The following is a 14,987-nucleotide window of genomic DNA, read 5'->3' as shown; positions in this document are numbered from 1 at the left end:
ATTTGATAAGTTGTCCCAAGACTTGATTCATGGCAGAGTAGTTCATGAAAAAAAAGATACATCTAGTAGATACATACTTAAGTGATCTACAACATGTAGTGATAGTGGAAGTATGAAGCTCATGTTCTCTCCTTAGACCTAAGATATTGATCATGATGTAGTGGTAGTGAACTTTACATCTGAAGATCTGAATCAAACCATCGCTGCTGGTCCTAAGTGACATATCATCACAAGCCAACCTATTCAAGTCGATCCACTGAAGCATGTGCGGCGGCACGCCGCACCCATTGGTTCAGTATGTGTTTGCTTTGATATAGTTTCTGAAAATTTGTTGTACGTTCTGCATGTGCGTACCTTTGTAGCCAGCTCGAGTTTTTACGCCTAGCAGTCTATTTTTTTCTATGTATACTTCTTGAACACACTTAACTAGGCTACTCATATAATTACATTCTCAGCTTTTTTTTTGAACAGCAGACCAACTTAAAGAGAAAGGAATAACATGTAGAACATAAAAAAAGATATGCAACTGATGAATCGTTCTCTTGGCTTGTTTTCTATGAATCATCGCAGATGCAACATTCATATGTGTGACATTCTACTTATATGGAGATCCCTCATCTAACGTCTACACCACCAGGTAGGAAGCAGCACATCCCAATTCAAAACTTGTCCATACAGGTGGGCTCCTTCTCTATACATGTCCCAGCACCACTTCAATCCATCCCTGATTGGACATGAACATGTGTTACGTGAAGAATATAAAACTGATTTGTGGAAATGTATTGGAATACTTTACATAGGACCATGGGCCATAAGAATATTGGTTAGCGTCTATAGGCTTCATGAACACATATTTCAGTCTTGTCTATATTCCTATAACTCTGCGTGAAGCAGAGGTACTGTAAGCAAATGCAAATTTCTCTGGTTGATCGAATTCCACAACCAAAAGTTCCAAAATCTTCGTAATTTAGAGTTTCAGACTCGCTGATGAAGGAAGATGACAGAAGCAACCCACCTGATCCCGAGCTGCAAGTTCAGCATGAGCTCGTAGTGCTTGTGTCCCTTGACGATGGTCACCCTGTTGCTTCGTCAGCGACGGGGACACCCACTTGACTTGGCAATGCGCGGCGCCTGGGACGGCGGAGGCAGAAGCGCCGCGCTCTCCCCGCCGTCCTCCGTCCTCACGCTCCTCCGCGCGTCGTCCAACAGAGCGGCCCCGTCCACAATGTCACAGGTGATGTCGTCGTCCGACTCCCAGATGCAAATCTTGTCGTACTTCGGGTCGCCGATGGAGCAATTGCTCATCCCGGACACGGAGCTCGCCCGCACATTGGCCGTCCGGTTACCCGAACTGTTGAGCGGCCTCTGCAGCGGCGTGGACTCGGTGGCGCCGACGTGAACCCCGGCAGTTCCCTCGTGAAGCCATCGCGGGGGTCGCGCGCTGTCGGGGACGACGCCGCCGGAGACGGGTGGTACTGGTAGACGCCCTTCTGCTGGACAATGCCGCTCAGGCCTTCTCGTGTCCAGAAGCCGACGTAGACGCTGCCGTCGGCCCATCGGAAGGTGCCCTGGCCGCGCGGGCAGCCGTCCTCCAAGCCATCGTCATAGCGGTTGCCGTCGGCCCAGGCGAGCGCGCCGCAGCCGTCGATGAGGCTGGCCCGCCACTTCCCCTGTACTCGGTCCCGTTGTGCCAGATGTAGCGGCCGGCGCCGTCCTGCAGCCCGGAGCGCGAGTCGCCGTCGTATTGGTCGCCGTTGGCGTAGCTCTTCCTGCCGTCACCATCCTGGAGGTTCATGGACTAGGAGGCATTGTATGGGTCCCCGGCGGCGATGGTGCAGGTGTCGTCGCCGTCCATGAAGCCGTCCTTGAACTCACCCTGTAGGTGGCGCCTGACGGCCAGGAGAACTTGCCCCGGCCCGTGGCCTTGCCGTGCCACCACTCCCTCTCGTACATGCACCAGTCCGTCCACAGGTACTTCCCGTCGCCGTGCGGCACGCCGCCGCGCCACTACCCCGTGTAGAAGTCCCCGTTGGGGGGCCGCGCTCGACGTAGTCCCGGCTGTGGCGGCCGCAATCGTGGACGCCCGCGGAGGACGCCGAGGAGGAGGACTACTTAAGGAAGGAAAGTACATGCATGTCCATCGTCCATGCTCAGACCTGGCTCGGTTTGGGTTTGGTCAATCGATAGAACACCTCGCAAGTCGCAGGAGGCCGCAACCAAGGGGCCGGAGCTGGAGCGGGGCGAAGAGAGAGCAATACTAACGAGGAACAAAAGAACTCACTGCCGCCGAAGAACTCACTGCCGCCGGAGCCGGACACCGACCACCTGACGCCATGGAACCTGCGGCGGATTACCATGGGCTACAGCCAGAATGGCGTCCTCCTGCGCAAGCCTCCGGCCGGTCGAACAGCGCGCGTCGTCCTTCGCACGCGCCTTGGGCCGCTTCCACCTCCTTTCCGGCCCCTTCGTCATCGCGCCGACGGGCAGCACAGGCCTGACGATCTCGCTCCGCTACGGCGACGAAGGCGCCGAGTTCGTCCACGCTAATCGAACTCCTCGTGCGCGCCTTGCACCGCTTCCACCCCTTGCCGGCCGCTTCGCCGTCACGCCGGCGGGCAACGCGAGCCTGGCGATCTCGCTCCGCTGCGGCAATGAAAGGCGCCGAGTTCGTCCAAGCCAATCAGGACAAGGCCGCCGGCAGCGGAGTAGCCCAAACCAAAGGAACAGGAAGCAAACATGTACTTATAGGCAACTAAAAGAAGAGAAAAAATAAAAATAGAACCCACGAGAAAAGCCCAGCAGGCAAACGTGGCGAGATGCATGGCGCAGACATGCATGCCCATGGACGCGTCGAAGGAAGGAAATACAGGAGAGAGACAAATTTGAAGGAGACAAAATCCCAGCAAATTCTAGAAGACAACGTGTCACCGATGAAATTGTTGGTCAACTGCATGTGAGGCAGACGTGGCGACATGCAGCGGCGCGTGGCGTGCACCTGACCTACATAACTCTGGAACAGGCACGTACAGTCAATCAAATTTAAAAAAAAAGGAGGAACTCTCTCTTGTAGGATGTGCCGTACACACGTGAATAGACAAGGGCACATACGACAACAAAATCAAACGTGCTTAAAAGACCGACCAAGCAAAAAAATATGATCAATCACATTTTAGAAAACTACCGTGCACACGCGTCATTCAAACAACAACGGTAAAAAAATTTCCAAAAAAACCAGAAAAAAGGAAACCTTGCGGGCCTAGTCTTCTTAGTATAAGATGTTATAGAGACTTGTGTCAAGTCTCTAAAACGTCTTATATGTACTTATGGAGGGAGTACGTGGTTGAGGTGGGCACATCAAATTAACGAAAACCGACACTGTGTAGTAAAAAAAAAGATGAAAGAAAATAGATAAGTACGTATATAGTAACTTTCGGAAATGTGATCACACTAAGGGGCTGCGACAAGGGGATTTTCTGTCGCCCTTAATGTTTAATCTAGCAGCAGATGATTTAGCTATCTGGATGGATAATGCAAGAAAAGCTGGTTTGATTAAAGGGCTACTGGTTGATACTCTAGAGGGGGGAGTTAATATGTTACAATATGCAAATGATACCTTTTTTTTGTTGCAAGATGATTATGAAAGTGCTTGCAATTTAAAATACATATTATGTTTGTTTGAGCAAATGTCTCGCTTAAAAATCAATTTCCACAAGAGTGAGATATTCTTGTTTGGGGCAGCTGTCGATAAAAGGCAGGAATACTCCAGCATATTCACCTGCCCTGTGGGAGAACTTCCTATGAGATACTTAGGTCTCCCAACTGATAAGAAAAGAATTGAACATATAAAGGAAGAGGGGCTGCGTCCAACTAGCGGTTGTGGCCACGTCTCCTTTTATTTAACATATAAAGGATGAGGGGCTGCGTCCAACTAGCGGCTGTGGCCACGTCTCCTTTTATTTGTATATAAACAGTGGCGAGCGCCGCATCCAGCATCCTCTCCTCTCCCTTTCCCCTCGCTCGCTTCCTCCTCCCGCCTTCTCCTGCAGCACCTCGACCGCCTCCTCTCCTCTCCACCCAGCCGCCTACTCCCTCTCGCCCAACGCGGACGGCCTCCGCCTCCTTCTTTTCCTCTTGCTCCCTCAGCGTAGCCCCTCCACCTCCCTCCGTCGTCGACGGCGCCTGGTCCGTCTCCTTCTCTCCCTTCCACCGCCGCTTGTCGCAGCTCCGCCTCCCCGCCTCACCTCCTCTTCCTCTTTTTCTGGAGCATGGCCTCGATCTAAAGCAGGAGAGGCCAGGAGAGTGCATCCTCGATCTGGAGAAGGGGAGCAGCCGCCGGCCGATTCCGGCCCGCTCCGGCGACCCCGGCGGCCATCCAACACCTTCCCGTGGTCTCCTATCGTCTCCCCCCCCCCCCCCCCCGATCCTGGTTCTGCGCATCCCACTGGCTCGTCGTCCGCCTTCTCCTCCACCTTCCCTAGCTGCTCTACTCGACCTCGTCATCGTCGTCGGTGCTCAACAGGGGAAGCACGAGTAGCAGATGTAGTTGAGCATCCGCCCGGTCGTAGCTCGGCTTCAGTTAAGTCGCCGCCGCCTCCGGGGCGGACATACGAGAGGAGCCATGGAGGGCGTTGGCGGCACTCGATTCGATGTAGCGCCATGGATCAGTCCCTGCTGCAGGAGAGAGAGAGAGAGAAGATGAGAGGGAGAGGGAGAAGGAAGGAGAGGAGTTAAGAACAAAGACTGGAAACCTTCTGAAAATAAAATGGAAGGAAAGTGTGGAACATGGCAAGGGAGGCTGCTAGCTAGTGCTGGGAGATTGACTTTAATCCAATCCTCACTGACTGGAATCCCATAATTCATGATGTCATTTTATGGTTTGCCTGTGGGAGTGGAAAAAAGAATGAATTTTTTTAGGGCTAGGTTATTATGGCAAGAAAGTAATGACAAGAAAAAGTATCACTTGGTAAGATGGGGAGAGGTATGTAAACCAAAAGATATGGGTGGTTTGGGTATTCACAATCTAGCCTTCATGAATAAAGCATTGTTATGCAAATGGTGGTGGAAAATTTATAACACAGATGGGGTGTGGCAGAGGATCCTGAAATATAAATACATTAAAAAGAATTGCATTACCAGTGTCAAAAGTAGGAAAGGTGACTCACAATTCTAGGGAGAGCTGATGAAACACAAGAACTTTTTCTTTTCTTTATGTAAATGTGAGGTCGGCAATGGGAGAACACCAGATTTTGGGAAGACTGGTGGATTGGCCCTAAAGCTCTAAAAGATAGTTACCCACACATTTACAACATTTGTTTTGATAAGGAAAAGTCAGTGGCTCACATTTTGAAAGAAGGACTTGCTAAAGTTAGCTTTAGAAGATCTTTATGTGGGGAATCTTTACATCTATGGGAGCACATTAGAGAGGTGTGTGAGAGTGTGACATTTGATGAAACTCAACACAAAATTAAATGGACTATGTCTGGAGATGGTAAATATGTTGTCAAAACATGTTACAGACACTTGGTCCAGAGTGGGCTACGCTATCCATACAAATTCCTTTGGAAAACAAAAATGCCCCTAGGGTCAAGGTTTTCTTCTGGTTGTTGCTGAGGAAGAGTATTCTTACCAAGCAAACCTGAAAAAAAGAGGATGGCAAGGGGATACAAAATGTTCCTTTTGTGGTCGAGAGGAAGATATAGAGCATCTCTTTGTACATTGCTCGGTGGCGAAAATGCCTTGGATGGTTATGAAATGTTCTTTCGACATACATGATGTTCCTGATAAAACTAATGACATATTTGGTAGATGGATAAACAAATTTTAAAAAAAATGATAAGAATCTTATGACAGTGGGAATATCGCCTATGCTTTGGACGATGTGGAAACTGAGAAACAGACTAGTTTTTGACAATCACAGGGTTATTAATCCTTGTGTTCCTGTGAATCTGATCATTAAAAATTTGCATGAATGGTGTGTGTTGCAGAAAAACCAAGAAAGAATAAATCGCATGAAGGAGGGCGTAAAGCAAGTTGTGCAGGTGGCTACGGAGATTTTCAAAGCGACGCGTGGATGGACGACTGGAGTTCCAAGACTGGGTGGCTCCTGAAGATCAGACTATGCTGAAGCTCGTCTCTCAATGCTGCCTGTAGCTCATTTGTTTTTCTCCTTTTCTGCTCCTTTTGGGTTGCGATCTGAACTTCTGGTCCAAGATGGCAGAGACCTTTAATCCCCTATGTAATAGCAAGTAAAACTTATAACTCTAGCTATCTGGGGCTTCTCTGGCGCTGTTTGGTGCTGGGGTTTTAGCCAATCTTCACGTAAATGCTGCGTGGGAGGAGGGAGGGATGGATCTCTCCTTCAGCATCGTCAGCTTTAGGAAGTTTATTTATATTAGTCCGCGTCGGTCCTGGAGTCTGTAAACATTTGATTTCTCTGAATGAAATCGGAGTGGCAAGCTCTCTTTTATAAAAAAAAACTAAAATGTGTACCACGGGCTACTCGAACTCACTTGCTTTTTTTTTCCTCCACAGAGGTCCGGATTCCTTCTTTTTCGTTTTTCTTGCGAGACTCCGTCCATGCACGTAAAAGGGCGGCGGCCCACGGGCCACTCCGTCCATGCAAACAACAATGAAAGCGCTTGCGAACGGGGCAGCGGCACGCCGGCTAACGCACGCAACGGGTCGACGCACGGGTCAAGGCGGCCGAGGTGTCGCCGTCGGTTCACGGCAGCGACGCCGACACTCCTCCCGGCCGGGCGGGCGCTGGCTAGTCCCTATCCCCTTTGCGAGTGCACCACGGGCCAAACCCCAACAGGCTTAACGAGGACGATCGTCGGAGCTGCTGGCGCTGGGGCGGCGGCGTCCGGCCAGCTGCCGCTAGCTAGCTAGTACATGATCGATCGGCTAGTCTCTTTCTGGTTTAGTGGCTGGCCTAACCGAACCAAAGTGACCTTTGACCAACCGCTCCACCTCCTACGTATGAGTATGGCCCTATGACACTAATAACAAACCCTGGTCTTTGATAACCCCTCGTGCCATTTATATATATCTCCCGGGCTCTCTCCTCTGGCTTTGTCACAATCCAAAACCCCCATCGAGAACATCCTCTCTCTAGAACAGCAAGATGAGAACATGGTGCAACAACACAGAATCTACGCCGTGCAGTTCGACAACGGGGAGCCTGATCAGGAGCAGCTGTCATGCAAGGTCTGATCAGGAGGAGCTGTCATGCAAGGCCTCGCAGCCCAAGGGCGGTGGCCGCCGGCCGGATCAAGTACTGCTACCACGACTACGGCACCAGAGGCGGCGCCGGCAAGAACCAAGCCAGACAAGTCCACCAGGACCCTCAAGCCTGAGCGTCTTCGCTCCTCGTGGCTCTCCAGTCAACCATTTCTTTGCTTCCATAGCTGCTGCATCACATAGCTCACACGATTCTAGGAGAGGAGAGCCAGGAGAAAAGATAGCAGGGTCATTCACTAATCACTACTAGCAGAAATGGGCCTGACTCAAGGTCATTTCCATTGCGATTAATTTCAAGGAAAGCCAAGCTCCTAGGAAATCATGGCCGCCACCTGCATCCTTGCTAGGGATTTTTTTTCAATTTCTTTTTGGCGTCCCATGCTCATAGCCCCCAGGAAACGTCGAACCTGTAACATTTTTGCCGTTACATTACATCGAAAATGGCACTTGTGACTAAATCTATGTACAACCAAAAGATAAATAGTCAATCCATCAATGTCAAACAGTGCATATATAGCTCCTGCCCTCAAACAACCCACTCCCTCTGTGCTGTGGTTGTACCCCAGATTAGCAGCATCTGAATCTAGTATCATCTCACCCTCCCTCTGCATGTGCCGTGCCAGTTGGGTACCGACCCAACAGCAGCAACTTGCCCTACTTAACCTGGCATTCTGGCTGCTGCCTCCCTGCATGCAGCCTGGATAATCTAATCATGCACTTGCGTTTAGACTAAAGCCTGCAAATTCCCCTGCCCGGTCCATGGCCTCGCCAGCCATCACTCATGCCGGTGTGTCTGCTCAGGGGACAACGGCCGTTTCTAGCTAGTGTTCAGAAGGTGGCAACAGAAACCTGCAGAATACTACCTGTAATGATGCATACATAGTTGTATTTTTGCTTAGTAGATAAGTACAGAATGAGCGAATCTTGTTGTGCTAAATATTCCACTGATTACACATTACGTTATTCGTAGTCTTCTTGTTTTTTCTGCATGTATCGCTTACATTTGCAAAAAATCATCTGAATTGTGGGCTGTCTGAACATTTTTAGTAGAATACGCAGGAGAAGTGCCCGCCTTCAGATATACACCTAAGTGAATCCCACTTAGAGGTTAGAGCATGTACAATGCATAGCCTCAAGGTGATACCTCGCATGTCATGTAGGATCGGGTATGACGTAAAGTAGGTTCGGATAGGAAAGCGGGATCCTCTTCAGGAGACGGGTGCTTGAAGAGAAAAAGTGTGTTCCGGTGACAAAAGCTGAAAAGGTTGGAGTGAAAAGTAAAGATGCATGTGTAATAGAGTCATTATTTTCTATTTCTTAATGAGACCCACTAGTGGTAGCTTGCATTGGGGAGAAAAAATAAATGTAGATGCCTCAAATTACTTTTTATCATGAGGCATATGTATCCATATGACACCATTGTACATGCCCTTACCAGTTTGGAAAGAAAGGAAATCTACTACTCCTACTACTGTATTGGCATTCTGAATTGCTATAGACAGCTAGAGAGATCCAGAGACCAAAAGGGGCTGCTAAAAGTGAGAATAAGAATCTAGTTGCCCCCACTGGAAACAGAGAAAGCTGTCTGGTTGTTTCAACCGCATCCTACCTACCTGTTGAGTAAATAGGCAATTTCTCGATTAAATTAATCCATGAGTAAATCACTAGCATGGCATTGACTAAGTTGATGACGTACTGACTCTGATCTAAACATGCACGTACTAAGCAAACAATAGACAAATCTACACATACTGCTAGTACTGCTAATATGAAAATAATCAGGAGCGGGATAAACGAGTTATACCCTCCAGTAGGCCACGCAGAGGCCGCGGCTTTGGTGGCAGCAGCGGCGTCCTCGGCGACCTTCTTGTCGGCTTCAGCTTTCTCGGCGGCGGCACGGTCGGCGTCGGTGGACATGGTGATGATGAAGGCGACGCGGACGTAGAGGAAGTAGACGATCGGAAGCGAGCAGTCGCGTAATCGCTGCCCAAAAACCTATTCGCCCCTCACCCCGTACAGGAACCAGAAGGGCGTGGTTTCGGAGACCTGCTCTCCCGTCGACCGTGTACGTGGCGGACGGGATGGAGTCACCGGCGGCAGCAGCAGCAAAGGAACGACGGTGGGCGTGCGCGTGAGCAGATGTGATCTGTTCGTGGCGGCTAGGGTTAGGAGACACCGCATACTTATAGGCGCAGCCGCGTGGAGAGACGTGGGCTCGACCCACGTCCGAGTCCGTGACAGCCCACGATCCGACGTCTCAGATCGTGGCCCAGCTGTCAGAAAACTCTCCGTTAGTGACTGGCAAAAATAAGCGCGTAGGTGTGAGCTCGGCTCGGCTCAATCCCGCAACCCGCGGCGCGTCGTGACGAGGCGTGGCGTGGCGAGGCGGGCGGCGGAGGAGGAGTGCGCGAGGGCCTCTTCTCTTCTCAAGCTCCAATAGCATGTAGAAGAGAAACCCTTATAAACCACTCCAACTCTCCTTCCACTTCCGGGGTGGGACTAAACTTCCCACCACACCTAGTGCCATATAACCCACATGGGCCCTTAGAGATTTTTCAGAAATTGCAATATGGGCCTAGAGCCCATCTCAGATTTCAGCAATCCCCCACCAGATCTCGAGGGCCCATTGTGTCCTCTGTTCCAATTGCTGTTTCGATATACCAGTGTTTCAGTAAAGACCTGTTAAGGTTGAACTTCACCTAGAACAAGTGGCTACACTCCTTCACAACTGAACAATGGACTATGCCTTGAATTGTCAGTTTGGCGTAAAGAAGTTTCACTACATGTCTTACTAGTACTAGGCTGCCGAAGGCTGACCCCTCGGGTGGAGCATATAAGTCACACTCCTGGCCTATTCATGAGCTTACTAGAGATCACCCCAATCTCATAGACTGTGACCAGCAGTCGGGCTCATATAGGTGTGTTCCTCCAAAGATCGCTCTGTAGGATAGCATCTTGCTTTTATAAGCTTTGGAACACATTGAGACCGTAGTCATCCTACCATACAGTATCGAGAGTATTGCATCTCCAACGGAGTGGGTTAGTATAGTTACTCTCCTCAGTTCACCACTGGCTTGTTTTCCCAGGTCCTAGTTCACGGGATCTCCGATCACATAGGTTGGGTTACCACCATGGCAACTCATGTGGGTCTCATACCCATCTCCCTCGATGCATTATCTATCACAACACGTGATAGCCCTTTTGTAAAGGGATCTGCCAGATTCTTAGCCGTATGGACATAGTCCAACGCTATCACTCCGGAGTTTCTTAATTTTCTGACAGCTTTTAATCTCATTCTTATGTGTTTGGTGGACTTCATGTTGTCCTTTGAACTCTTCACCTTGGTGATGACAGTCTGATTGTCACAGTTCATAAGGATAGCCGGAACCGGTTTATCAACCAATGGCAAGTCCATCAAAAGATCTCGAAGCCATCTCGCTTCAACACCAGATGTGTCTAATGCCGTTAATTCTGCTTCCATTGTCGATCTCGTTAAGATCGTTTGCTTGCAAGACTTCCAGGAAACAGCGCCACCTCCAAGAGTAAACATATACCCAGTTGTGGCCTTCATCTCATCAGCATCAGAGATCCAATTCGCATCACTATACCCTTCAAGTACCGACGGGTATCCGGTATAGTGAAGTCCATAGTTCATAGTACCTTTCAGATAGCGCATAACTCTCTCAACAGCATGCCAATGTACATCACCCGGTTTGGAAACAAACCGGCTCAGTTTGCTCACAGCAAACGCGATGTCAGGCCTCGTTGCGCTCGCTAGGTACATCAGTGAACCAATGATTTGAGAGTATCTCAATTGATCTTTAGCCATGCCTTTGGACTTTCGAATCAATACGCTAGGATCATATGGTGTTTGAGATGGTGTGCAGTCCGAATATCCAAAACGACTCAACACCTTCTCAACGTAATGGGATTGCAGAAGTGTGATCCCACCCTCATTATCTCTCAGTAGCTTGATGTTCAAGATAACATCAGCCACACCAAGGTCTTTCATCTCAAAGTTCTGAGATAGAAACGATTTGACCTCCTCAATGACTTTGAGGTTTGTTCCGAATATCAGTATGTCATCAACATACAAGCACAGTATAACTCCTTCGCCCCCACCATGGCGATAGTATACACATTTGTCAGCCTCATTAACAACGAAACCAACAGATGTCAGAGTTGTATTAAACTTATCATGCCATTGCTTAGGTGCTTGTTTCAGGCCATATAAAGATTTTATCAACCTACACACCTTTCTTTCCTGACCATCTATCACAAAGCCATCAGGCTGTTGCATGTAGATTTCCTCCTTTAGCTCTCCATTTAGAAAAGCCGTCTTAACATCCATCTGATGGACGAGAAGACCATGTGAGGCCGCCAACGAGAGTAATACTCGAATGGTGGTCAGTCTAGCCACAGGTGAATAAGTATCAAAGAAATCTTCCTCTTCTTGCTGGTCATAGCCCTTGGCCACAAGCCTAGCCTTGTACTTTTCAATCGTACCATCGGGCCTAAGCTTCTTTTTGAACACCCACTTACATCCCAGTGGTTTGCAACCATAGGGACGGTCAGTGATCTCCCATGTCCCGTTAGCCATGATGGAATCCATCTCGCTACGGACCGCATCCTTCCAGTAGTCAGCTTCTGGAGAGGCATACGCTTCTGAAATAGAAGTGGGAGTATCATCCACGAGGTACACGAAGAAATCATCACCAAAGGTCTTTGCAGTCCTTTGTCTCTTGCCCCTACCAAGGGTTTCCTCGTCATCCTCCTCGGGATTTTCATCATGTGTTTGTTCATAATATTCCATAGGGATGGCAGGTTCAGGAGTCTCCTCAGATTCCTGTCTAGAAGTGCTTTGCATATCTCTCATAGGAAAAATATCCTCAAAGAATGTAGCATCCTTAGACTCCATAATTGTACCGATCTTCTGGTCAGGTACCTCAGATTTCACTACTAGAAATCTATAGCCAACGCTGTTCTTAGCGTAGCCCAAATTAATGCAGTCCACGGTCTTATGTCCAAGCTTACGCTTTTTGGGGATCGGCACGTTGACTTTCGCCAAACAGCCCCAAGTGCGCAAGTACGAGAGTGTCGTCCTTCTCTTTGCCCATTTCTCATAGGGAGTGATCTCACTATCCTTTGTCGGAACTTTATTCAGGACATGACATGCCGTCAATATAGCCTCCCCCCACCATGCCTTGGATAAACCCGATGTATCTAACATGGCGTTAACCAAATCAGTTAGAGTACGGTTTTTCCGCTCGGCAACCCCGTTTGACTGGGGTGAATAGGGAGGCGTCCTCTCATGAATAATGCCGTGTTCCGCACAGAAGGAATCAAACTCACTCGAGAAGTACTCTCCACCACGATCTGACCGGACTCGTTTAATTTTCTTTTCAAGTTGATTTTCAACTTCTGCCTTATAGATTTTAAAGTAGTGTAGAGCCTCATCTTTAGTATTTAACAGATACACATAGCAATATCTAGTGGAATCATCTATCAATGTCATGAAGTATCTCTTTCCACCTTTAGTCAACACACCATTCATCTCGCAAAGATCAGAATGTATGAGTTCTAATGGTGCCAGGTGTCTCTCCTCCGCGGCCTTATGAGGCTTGCGAGGTTGCTTAGCTTGCACACATGAAAGGCACTTAGAACCTTTGGCTAAAGTGAAACTCGGGATTAAATCCAACTTGGCTAGCCGCGTCATAACACCAAAACTAATGTGACAAAGACGTGAATGCCAAACTTCAGATTCATTAACATTCGAATGAATATGGTTCACGACTTTATTACAAAAATCTGCAAGGGAAAGGCGGAACATCCCTCCGCTCTCATAACCTTTTCCAACAAAGAGTCCATATTTTGTAACAACTAATTTATTAGACTCGAAAACCAACTTAAACCCTTCTCTACATAGAAGGGAGCCACTAACGAGGTTCTTCTTGATGGCAGGGACATGCTGCACGTTCTTCAGCTGCACGATCCTTCCCGAAGTAAACTTCAGATCGACCGTGCCAACACCATGAACAGAAGCACTCGCGCCATTCCCCATCAATACGGACCCGTGACCTGTGACCTGGTAAGAAGTGAACAATGAAATGTCAGCACACACATGAACACCTGCACCTGTGTCCACCCACCAATCGTTGGGCTGAAACACTGAAAAAACAGTAAATAAATTACCGTACCCAGATGCACCATTCTCATTGTTGCCCACAATCATGTTGACAGACTTGGAGTCCTGTCCTGACTTCTTGTACTTGTTTGGGCACTTGTTGGCCCAATGTTCAACCGAACCACAAGTAAAGCAGCCCTCGTCCTTCTTGTTCTTCTTGAAGGTCTTCTTACCCTTCTTCTTAAAGTCGGTATTGTGTTGGACACCGTTCTTTCCCTTGGGCTTGTGGGAGTTGAAGTTCTTCTGGTTCACCATGTTGGCAACAGAAGTCCCTTCGGCCCCTTTTCCGTGCGAGTCTTTTGCCCTCGAATTCTGCTCAACACTCAGATGGCCAATGACATCCTCCACAGAGAATTCACGCCTCTGATGTTTCAGAGTGGTGGCAAAGTTCCTCCAGGAATTAGGGAGCTTAGCGATTATGCAGCCCGCGACAAACTTGCCCGGTAACTCGCACTTGAGAAGCTCAAGTTCCTTAACAATGCATATTATCTCATGAGCCTGCTCCAATACAGGACGGTTTTCAACCATCTTGTAATCGTGGAACTGCTCTATAATATACATCTCGCTCCCTGCATCGGCGGCCCCGAATTTAGATTCGAGCGCCTCCCACAAGTCCTTGGCGACATGCACATGTAAATATGCGTCGACCAGTTTATCTCCGATCACGCTAAGAACTGCTCCGAGAAACACAACGGTAGCCTCCTTGAACGCCTTCTCCTGTTCAGGAGCAATCGTTCCCATGGAGACACCGGTGACCCAGAACACGTTCATAGCCGTGAGCCATAACGTGGTCTTAGTCTGCCAACGCTTGAAGTATGTACCGGTAAACTTATCCGGTTTCAGTGCAGCGGCAAAGCCACTTGCCGAGAAATTCCTACACATAATAGGTTTTTGGATTGTTGAGTAAATAGGCAATTTCTCGATTAAATTAATCCATGAGTAAATCACTAGCATGGCATTGACTAAGTTGATGACGTACTGACTCTGATCTAAACATGCACGTACTAAGCAAACAGTAGACAAATCTACACATACTGCTAGTACTGCTAATATGAAAATAATCAGGAGCGGGATAAACGAGTTATACCCTCCAGTAGGCCACGCAGAGGCCGCGGCTTTGGTGGCAGCAGCGGCGTCCTCGGCGACCTTCTTGTCGGCTTCAGCTTTCTCGGCGGCGGCACGGTCGGCGTCGGTGGACATGGTGATGATGAAGGCGACGCGGACGTAGAGGAAGTAGACGATCGGAAGCGAGCAGTCGCGTAATCGCTTCCCAAAAACCTATTCGCCCCTCACCCCGTACAGGAACCAGAAGGGCGTGGTTTCGGAGACCTGCTCTCCCGTCGACCGTGTACGTGGCGGACGGGATGGAGTCACCGGCGGCAGCAGCAGCAAAGGAACGACGGTGGGCGTGCGCGTGAGCAGATGTGATCTGTTCGTGGCGGCTAGGGTTAGGAGACACCGCATACTTATAGGCGCAGCCGCGTGGAGAGACGTGGGCTCGACCCACGTCCGAGTCCGTGACAGCCCACGATCCGACGTCTCAGATCGTGGCCCAGCCGTCAGA

At 49.2% G+C, this 14,987-nt stretch overlaps 1 pseudogene; it reads right to left on the bottom strand.

Annotated features, from left to right (window-relative positions):
• Positions 1 to 975: 975 nt before the first annotated feature.
• LOC123039104 (phosphatidylinositol 4-phosphate 5-kinase 4-like) lies at positions 976 to 2,357 on the bottom strand (annotated as a pseudogene).
• Positions 2,358 to 14,987: the final 12,630 nt, after the last annotated feature.

The sequence above is a fragment of the Triticum aestivum genome, chromosome 2B (genome assembly GCF_018294505.1).
Source record: "Triticum aestivum cultivar Chinese Spring chromosome 2B, IWGSC CS RefSeq v2.1, whole genome shotgun sequence".
In the NCBI taxonomy this organism is placed as follows: domain Eukaryota; kingdom Viridiplantae; phylum Streptophyta; class Magnoliopsida; order Poales; family Poaceae; genus Triticum; species Triticum aestivum.
This window is presented reverse-complemented; position numbering and strand designations above follow the sequence as displayed.